The sequence below is a fragment of the Fukomys damarensis genome, unplaced genomic scaffold (genome assembly GCF_012274545.1).
Source record: "Fukomys damarensis isolate Sample0158 unplaced genomic scaffold, DMR_v1.0_HiC HiC_scaffold_17, whole genome shotgun sequence".
Classification (NCBI taxonomy): domain Eukaryota; kingdom Metazoa; phylum Chordata; class Mammalia; order Rodentia; family Bathyergidae; genus Fukomys; species Fukomys damarensis.
In genome coordinates this window covers 33,515,808-33,524,541 of record NW_022900929.1, presented here as the reverse complement: position 1 = coordinate 33,524,541, position 8,734 = coordinate 33,515,808, and the positions used below count along the sequence as shown (strand labels likewise).

The following is an 8,734-nucleotide window of genomic DNA, read 5'->3' as shown; positions in this document are numbered from 1 at the left end:
GGCCGGGAACCCCTCGGAACCGTCCGCGTTCACTGGCGGTGGCAGCGGCCACTGCCGCGACTGTCACTGGTTATCCCCAGCCACCGCTCTTGCACTAGCCCCTGCTCCTCCTCCTTCCGCCGCCACCGGCGCGTTCCCGCGGCTCCCATAGCCGCTGCGGCGACTACTGCAGCGCCCGCTGACCCGAACCGACGTTATTCTCCCCCTTCGCAATCCGGCACAGCCTAGCTCACCTGCCCTGCTGGTGCGCACGCCCACCTCTCAGCCTCGCGTGCTGATTGGAAAGCACAGTTCGTGCTCGCAGCGTTCGTTGGCTAGTCCCATTGTCTATCACTAGGGGGGCGGAGAGTCAGCAGAGGTCTCCACCCCCACCGGAGAATTGCCGCTATCTTCAGGTTTGCCTGAGAGTGCGAATTACCGGGAAAGGAGCATCACAATGGCAGCGCGCATGCGCAAGGGGATTCTGGTCCTGGTAGTTCCAGTCAGCGCCGCAGCAGTCCTCCAGCCTAGAAGAGAGACGCAGGGTGTCGAGTACTGCGGGTGTGGTTCACTCAGGTGTCCTCCCCGCTCAGCCGCTAACTTGGTCACAGGCAGGGTTCAGACCCCAGGGCTGGGCTTTGTGAAGGAAAATCTGAAATGCTTTGTCACGATATGAATTCCAACTCGGAGGCAGTCGCCACGCAGGGCCGCGAACTGCGAGACCTGTCGGGCTTCGGGGACCCGCACCTCCTCAGAGCCTCGCGATGGCGCTGTCCCCGGGGCTCCAGAGGTCAGCCGGGACGGCCCTTCGCTCACATCCAGGCTTTCTGAGAGGAGTAGGGCAGGTGGATCCGTGAGCTTGGGGAGCAATTTTTTTTTTTTTTTAAACTATGGTACTAGGGCCCTGCAACCCAGGGCCTTTGCACGGAGCTACAACTCCAGGGGTTTTTTGCGGGGGAGGGGTCGTTGGGTACCAGGGATCAAATTTAAGGACCTCGCACTTGCTAGGCAGGCACAGTGCCACTGAGCTAAATCCCTGGCCATCTCTTTTGTTTTTGAGACGGTCTCACTAAATTGCCTAACCTGGGATCTAACATGAGATCCCCCTGTCTCAGCCTCCTAGAGTGGTGGGATTACAGGCATTCGCTACCACCAAGTCCATCTGTAAATGTGTATTTAGTGTTCATTGTGTTAGTTCTCTTTGGTGAAAGACGCGCTCTCTCACATCTTTATCGACCAATTTACAGACAGAAAACTCAGGTTCAACTTTCCCAAGGCTCTGCAACTAATTAGTGAAGAACTAAAATTCGGGTCTCAAACCTCCTGTGTCCAATGCTCTTTCTACTTCATAATCACAATAACTCCCAGGAGTTTGCCATGGACTGAAAGGATGCAATGAATTCTAGGCTTCACTTTAATTTTTTTTTTCTGCAATCAAGTGACATTACCATTAAAGCCGATTCAAATGTAGAAAAGTCAAATATGAACCTATATTCAGTCTCAAGACTGTTCTTACAGAATCAGTTTAATCTTATTCAGGAATTGCCACAACTCCTTGACATTCTTTAAAAACAAGAGGTACCCTACTGTTTGTCACGTTCAGATTTTTGGACAAAAAGCAGAACAAACTGTACATTAAAGGCGATTGATGGTGAGGTCATCTTGTTCTATTCAAATACAAAGAATTTGCCAAGATTTTTTTCTACTGATTGGAACCTCGAGTTGCTTTTTTCCTGTTACTTTGTCTAAAAGGATATATATAATTCACTCCACAGCAATGGTGAGGTATGAAACTTGCATAGAAAAGAATTAAGATTTTTGTCAATATTTTTGTTTAAAAATTTAAGTTTATGAGGGAAAAATGCCCAAATTATTTCATGTTATATTTAGCAATAGAGCCTACCTCTTTCCCTGGTCTTTTCATCTTAAGAATTTTTGTCCCAGAGACACATTTTTTCAGTCAGGATAATTGCAAAGTAATATATTATTCAAGAGCTGGTCTTAGAATTCAGGAATCCCCTCTGAGGCTTTTTTTTTCTTTTTCTTTTTTAAAAATTAATTTTGCAGGGCCAGGGACTTAGCTCAGTGGTTCTGCTGCCTGCTTTGCAAGTGCAAAGACCCAATTTGCTCCCCGGTACCCCCCCGCCAAAAAAAGAACTGCACGTGTTCACATATACTTATAATCCAAGCACTCTGGAAAACTGAGGCAGGAGGATGGCAAGTTCGATTCCACCCAGGATGTTATGGTTTGTATCTAGATGTCCCCACAAAGCCTCATGCAGTCATAGGTGAGGCTTTTTCAGAGATGCCTGGATCTAGAGTGAGTGTTTGTGTGTGTGTGGCTAGAATTGATTCATGGTGCAATGCTAGGATGAGTGGCACTAGGATTAAGGGTGTGAGTGCTACCTGCCCTAAGTAATCTGGATAAGATAACGGGGGCAGAAAGACACTGTTAAAGTCCCTTGGTGCTTTTGCTGTCTTCTTCATGCAATGAATTTATGTCTTCTCTGTGATGCCCCTCTACCATGCCACTCTGCCTTGGAGCCAGCCAATTATGAACTGAAACCTCTACAAACTGTGAGCTAAATAAAGCTTTTTCCCTTTAACTTTGGGTGTCTGATATTTTGTCTCAGCAATGAAAAAAAGTAACTAAGACGCAGAGTAACTTCTCAATTTAGTGAGAACCTGTCTCAAAAAATAAAAACGGGTGTTTGCCCAATCTGGGGTGTAGGGTGTAGCTCAGTTTATAAACTCTTGATTCAATCCTCATCACCAAAAAAAAAAAAAAAAAAAAAAAAAAAAGGTCCCAGCTGATACCCTTTTTATGTAGCTCTTTCCATACTAAATTGGGCTAGCCTATTAGTGAAGTTTCCCAGAAATGAAGGGTGTTAATGGTGTGTACGCATTAAAGTTAGTCGAGATGGTCTCTTGAACCAGCAACCTTGAGAGAGGTCTCTGGCAAGGAGCCCACTTTCCTGGACTCCCTGGGATACTGGCCCTTTAGCCCTGGTCAAATCTTCAGATGACCAGAGACCTAGAAGGTGTATTAACAACCACCTTGTAAAGCACTCAAGCCAGAGTCACCCAGCTAAGGTGCTCCCAACACCCAGACCCACCAACACTGTGATAATGTTTAGGGTTCAGTCCCCAGCACCAAAAATAAATGTTTATTGCAGCCTTAAGCCTTGATTGGGCCTGTAGCAATAGGTAACTAATATAGTGAGACTTCAGAAAATAAGGCAAGAGAGAAATGATTCAAGTACAGGTGTATCCTGGTGAACTCATCCTGAAAGAGGCTCTGATTCAAACATGAATCCTACAGATGGTCAGATAATAAAATTTAGATTTACATCAAGGAGTCTCCACACAAGGTATAATGTTTCTTTCAACACAGCTTCTTCTTTTCTCCTGGTATTAAATAGCATACTCAAGAATACTTTTCCTTTCCTGCCCTTCCATTTATGTCCTCTACCTATCTTGGGGCATTGTTGTTGTTTTTTGTTTGTTTTTTTGTTTGTTTGTTTTTTGAGACAGGGTCTCACTATGTAGTTGAGACTGACCTGGAACTCACTATATAGCCCAGGCTGGTCTCGCACCCACAGAGATCCTCCTGCCTCCATCTCACAAGTGCTGGGATTACAGACGTGCGCCACCACACCCAGCTTGTTTTTGTTTTTTGAGACAAAGTCTCAATACAGAATCCAGTCTGGCTTTGAGCTCACCAGCCTAGGCGGGCCTCAAACCCCCGTGATCCGCCTGCTTCGGCTGCCTAAATATTGAAATTATAGGTGTGCACTACCATGCTAGCTAGACACTACTTCGTAACTTCTTCCCCATCTTGGAAGCAATTCAGATGGGTCATTATTCATTCTTTTTTTCTTTTCTTTCAGATGGAGTTTTACCATAGTGTCCTTGTGTCCTCAAAGTCTTTTTTTGGGTGAGGGGGGCTACCACCAATCAAACTCAGGGTCTTGAGCTTGCCAGGCAGGTACTCTACTGCTGAGCTGCATCCCTGGCCCAGGCTTCGAAGCCTTGACTCTCCTGTTTCAGCCTCCAAGTAGCTGGGATTATAGACACACACCATCGCTACACCCAACCTAACTGGGTCATTTGTATAGCATGATTATCAGGATAGTACCACAGTGTGAAAAACAGACTCCTGCCCCTTTCTTTTTCCATCTTTCTGTATAAAAAACAAATCTCCAGTCAAGGCATGGTAGCCAATGCCTTTAATCACAGCACACAGAGGCTGACACAAGAGGATCATAAATTCAAGCCCAGCCTGGGCAACTTAGTGATTTAGTAAAACCTTATCTAAAAAACTATGTTTTTTTAATTTTAAAAATACTGGGATGTCAGCCAGGCATGGTAGTGTAATCTGAGCATCCGTAATTTCAGCAACTGGGAGGCAGGAGGGTCGCCTCGAGTTTGAGGCCAGCCTGGGCTACATAGTGAGTTCAGGGCCAGCCTGAACTACAAAGGGAGACCCTGCCTCAAAAAACCAAACACTAAAATAAGATAAAATACTGGGATGTAGCTCAGTGTGAAGACCCTGTTCAATCCCCAAAATAAATGAATAATTTTTATTTTAAAATTTTTATTATTTTTTAAGAGGTTTTTTTGTTTGCTTGTTTGTTTTTTTGTACTGGGGATTGAACTCTCGTCCTTGCACTTGCAAGGCAGGTGGCAGAACCACTGAGCTAAATTCCCAGCCCTGATATAAGTTTAATATAAATTTTAAAGAAATACAAGAATCATAGAAAATACACAAGAGGTAATATGCCAGTTGTAGGAGAATACTCGACATCTGTGGGCCATGAAGCTCTGAAATTCTGACAGGAAAGTCACTAAAGAAATCAGAGTATAAATACAGTTACATACAAGGGTTTACAGTGTGTACACACTTGATAAACTGAAGTAGCAGAATGTGAGGCTGTTTAACTATACTCCTTAGGTGAGCCTCCAGTGAAGTGTGGAGAACCAGATCCACTGATCACGCATAGGTGATAGCCTTCTGCACCCCAGCACATAGAACTGATCTTAACAGGATCTTTTTTGGTACCATCAAACCTATAAGGGAAATCTCCTCCATGTGTATAAAATCAGTTGGGCTCCAGATACACTCCATAAAGAAAAGCCTCCATATTACCAGGTCACTATTACACTACTGTTAGAGGAGATCATCTGATCAATTTAACAGCTCCCATGTTGTTCCAAACATCAGGATACTGTTCTGCTGTTAGCACTAATTTATGAGATAGCAGCATGGCTCCAGTGGTGTTACAATTTTTTTTTTTTTTTTTTTTTTTTTTTTTTTTTGGTTCTTGGGATCGAACCTGGGCCCTTGCCCTTGCAAGGCAGGTGGCAGAACCCCTGAGCCAAATCCCCAGCCCCCAGTGTTATCTATTGTATAAACCTGCACAGAACCACTTGTACAACCAAATGCCATTAGCCAATATTTGTTACTTACTGCTACACATGTTCCATCAACATCCTGTGGCCAACCTCCATGAAGTTTCTCTGCAGTAAATCTACTTGACATTGGTGTAATAAAACCAACTTTACCGTCATTAAACACAACAGCAAACCCATCGAGTGTGGCACAATGTTCCGTGTCTTTAATGTGCACATCTGTAAAGCCCAGGAATGAACCTACTCTATATGACTGCAGATCTACTGAAAGGGGTACTGTGCAAAGATTAATTTCTTCCATTTTTTCATTTCTTCTCCATGAATAAGATAAAGTCTACCAAAAGTAGTAACCAGGAGATCTTCCAGCACAGACTGCAAACTCATAGGTGCCTGACAATCTGATATTTTCTTCATCTCTAAATTTAATGCTGGAGCACACTGTCCTTCCTTAAAATGGGATGTCCCCTTCATCTGTGGACTTCCTTAAGGATACACTGGTTCATAAAGGTACTTATCCCCTCTTGAAGATGTAATACAACAAAATAAGATGTAGCTATTGAAATAGTTATTATGGTACTATCAGGCTTCCATTCAGCTTGTTTATAGGATCCAAACTGAGTAGATGATTTTGCAGGTTCCTTGTAGGTTACAGTTAATACTCTAGGTCAACTGGACCAGATGCTGAGGTGGGCTGGGGTCAGCATGGTGAAGAAAGACCTGTGAGGGTCAGACTGGATGTGGAAAGGTGCCTTGGCCCAGCTTCCCACAGGGCAGAGCAGCCTCTTGGGCAGCTGCTCAGGAAATACGAGGTCCACGTGGAGCCACCAACATCAGAGTGCTCTGCAAACCCAGGCCCCGGACCCGACTGTCACAGGTAGGGGTCCCGGGCCAGTTGTATGTCTCCCACACCACCACTGGTGGAGTTGAGGGTGGCAACTGAGGCAAGCCGGGCATTGGCAGGCGATGCTATGCCGTGCAATGAAGGCACCCTGGCATGCACTGGACTGAGGGTCAAATGAATAATTTTTTGAAATAAAAATACATAAAATGAAGCCTGGCATCTCAGGAGGCTAAGGCAGGAGGATCACTGTGATTTAAGACCAGCCTGGGCTACATAGTGAGTTCCAGGTCAATCTCAACTACATAGTGAGACCCTGTCTCAAAAAAAAAAAAAAAAAAAAAAAAAAAAAAAAAAAAAGAAAATATAAAATGAAAATATATAAATATAGAAACAAACATCCAGCCAGGGATGTAGCTCAGTGGTACCTTGCCTGACTTTCAAGCACAAGGGTCGTGAGTTCAATACTTGGTACTGGAAAAACAAAAAGTCCAGGGGCTGCAGGTGTAGGATGACTTGAGCTCAATCCCCAGTACCAAAACACTCTATATGAACCTCACCCCAGTTAGTCTTGCCCTCTCTCACCATTGTTCCAGGCACCCTGACAACTCTCCACCCCCAATAAAGCCTTGTCTTGGGTGCTCCAGTTTTGGCTGGTTTTCTTTCATCTTGAATATTAGAAACTCCTAAAAATCAAAGGAGAAAAAGAACAAATATCCAGTACAAAAATTGGCACAAATATAATACACTTAGCATATGACTAAGAAATTTTAAAGACATACTATTATAGTTAGATCAGCTAGGTAGAAATGTTATAGACAGTCCAATAGGGCTAAGTCCTCAAGGGGGCGAGGACAAAGGTGAAACACACCACAGCTGCACATTGGCTGAAAACCAGGCCTCAAGATGGAGACAAGATGACCAGACCCCACATCCTTCTTCAAAGAACTGGGCTTAGTGAAATATAGATAGGCATTGGCCACCCTGGGGGTGACCAGAGACCTCTGGACCCACCGCCTCCTAGGAGAATCCTCATTCTTTCCATCCACACTTGCTACATGACTTGCTTCCCAATTGGACCACCATTACCTAAGTGACCACTTGTAACCTTATTGGATGTTCATGGCTGTGGTCCATGTTGCACTTAAATGGATTTTACCTTATCAAACTTCTCTGTAAAGTGGGGTCCTTGGCTACCCACTCGGGATCCCTCCTGACCCTCTGGACCTTTCCTATCAATAAATATCTTCCTACTTTTAAACTTTATCATTTCTAGGACTTATTCTTTGATTTCTAGAGCCTTTTAAAGACTGATCTACTTTTCAACTCGTAACTGTGGTGTGAGTCAGCCCAGTAAAACTGAAGGCTAGCTGAACTGTTCATGACCTTTAAACTGTACCAAGTCACCTAAGTGACAGCCCTCAGAGGCCTGCACAGTGTCCAACAGTACAGCACCACTCAGAATAGCATCCCTCTTTCTCTTTTGTCATTAACCCTGGCCCTAATTACAATTGAGATTGCTGATGATGAAACCCACAAGGAAGCGGACAGAAGCAGGAAGGTAAGAGCACAAGGCTGGATCCTGGAGAAAAGCCAGCATTCAGAGGAAGCTGGAGGTACAGGGCTCTGGAGAGGGCCCTGGGCAAGTGGCCTGACCTATGCGAAGGGCACTGATCTGCCTGATCGCCAGACTCTCCAGTCTGGACCCTCACTCCAGGCGTTTACTCCTAAAACTCCTGAGTGTATCTCAGACCACTTTGGCTTCCCCTCATGTTCCATTTACTTGCTCTTTCCTGATGGGAAAAATCCTACCTAGTCCACTCTGTTTAAAAACACCAGGAGGAGGATTTTGCACACCAGCTTTAAACATTTTCATTTTTGGAGCCTTTTTTTCATTTGTTTGTCTCTGTTGTTGTTGCTGATCATTGAACCCAGGGCCTTTTCTCAGTCCTCCTCACCCTACCACCCCCCATCCACTTCTTCTTCTTCTTTTTTTTTTTCTTTTTTATTGAGGTTATTGGTACAATCTAGGTATACAATACAATTACATTCATCATTGGGATTCTGTACCTTTACATAATAGGTCTTGATTCTCATTTTTTCCCCTTGTCCCTGCCCTCCCTTCACCCCCTTCTCCCCTCCCCATTTACAAACACTTTATTTCCATTTTTTCAGTTTCTCATATTTTTTTCCTCTCCCTTATTACCTTTCCCCCACCCTTCCCACTTTCCCTACACCTTTAGCCCTTTACTTCCTATTTCACATTATTAATTGTCTCATTAGGATCCTATTATAGTTTTTCACACCAAAGAAACTATTTGGTATTTCAGTTAAAGAAATCTCTGTATGAACATTAAAAATAGGGAATCCTAAAATAAAACTAAAAAGGAAAGTAAAAGAGAAAAGGCAATGATGTAACATCAAAATAATCCTTAATTCTGGAGATGAAAATGGTCCCTGAACATATTTAAATTGCTTCTCGCTCTTATAGTCTTATCTTATTCT

At 44.0% G+C, this 8,734-nt stretch overlaps 1 protein-coding gene across 1 annotated transcript in view; it reads right to left on the bottom strand.

The window, feature by feature from the left end:
- Ttbk2 (tau tubulin kinase 2) overlaps nucleotides 1–336 on the bottom strand; it is a 155,531-nt gene extending 155,195 nt beyond the window's left edge. Inside the window, exon 1 of the mRNA XM_010624804.2 lies at nucleotides 234–336. The gene's annotated coding sequence lies outside the window, so the exon portion shown is untranslated. The remainder of the gene's footprint in view (nucleotides 1–233) is intronic.
- Between the last annotated feature and the right edge of the window lie 8,398 nt (nucleotides 337–8,734).